This window comes from Gavialis gangeticus, unplaced genomic scaffold (assembly GCF_001723915.1).
Source record: "Gavialis gangeticus isolate Ggan-Ray unplaced genomic scaffold, GavGan_comp1, whole genome shotgun sequence".
NCBI classification, from domain to species: Eukaryota; Metazoa; Chordata; order Crocodylia; family Gavialidae; genus Gavialis; species Gavialis gangeticus.
In genome coordinates this window covers 32,278,509-32,278,983 of record NW_017728995.1, presented here as the reverse complement: position 1 = coordinate 32,278,983, position 475 = coordinate 32,278,509, and the positions used below count along the sequence as shown (strand labels likewise).

At 42.9% G+C, this 475-nt stretch overlaps 1 protein-coding gene across 2 annotated transcripts in view; it reads left to right on the top strand.

Moving 5' to 3' along the window:
* The window catches only part of BCL6 (B-cell CLL/lymphoma 6), a 34,112-nt gene that overhangs the window by 10,616 nt on the left and 23,021 nt on the right, over positions 1-475 (top strand). The gene's annotated exons all lie outside the window — the stretch shown is intronic.

The window sequence follows — 475 nt, the reverse complement described above, 5'->3', positions numbered from 1 at the left end:
TTTTTTTTTTTTTTTTTTTTTTTTTTTTGGGGGGGGGGGGCGTTTTATTTTCCCCTCCCTTGCCTGGTTTGTCATTCTGTTGGCTGGGTATCTGCTCGTTATCTTCCCCTGTAAATAAAACATGACCCACTTCTATTGTTCTCATGTGATCAGGCAGAGGAAATGAAAGGATTTGGGTTTGGAAGCAGCGGAAAACATCTACAAGGTTTTGTTTTGGGGTGGGGTGGGTTTTTTTTTTTGCCTAAATAGCAAGAGACTGCAGAGGTATGCAAGTGATGGAGGGAGAGAAGGGGAAAAACACCAACAAATGGGGCTATGATAGGTGAAGGGGATGGAGTGAACAAATACCCCCCAAAAGGGAGGCTGCTACCTACTCAGTTATGTGATGATTTTTTTTTTTGTGGACCAGCAAAGAAGCTCAGGGCAGGAGGAAGAAGTGGACAAGAAAATTTTAATTGGGCCCATTTATGGATGG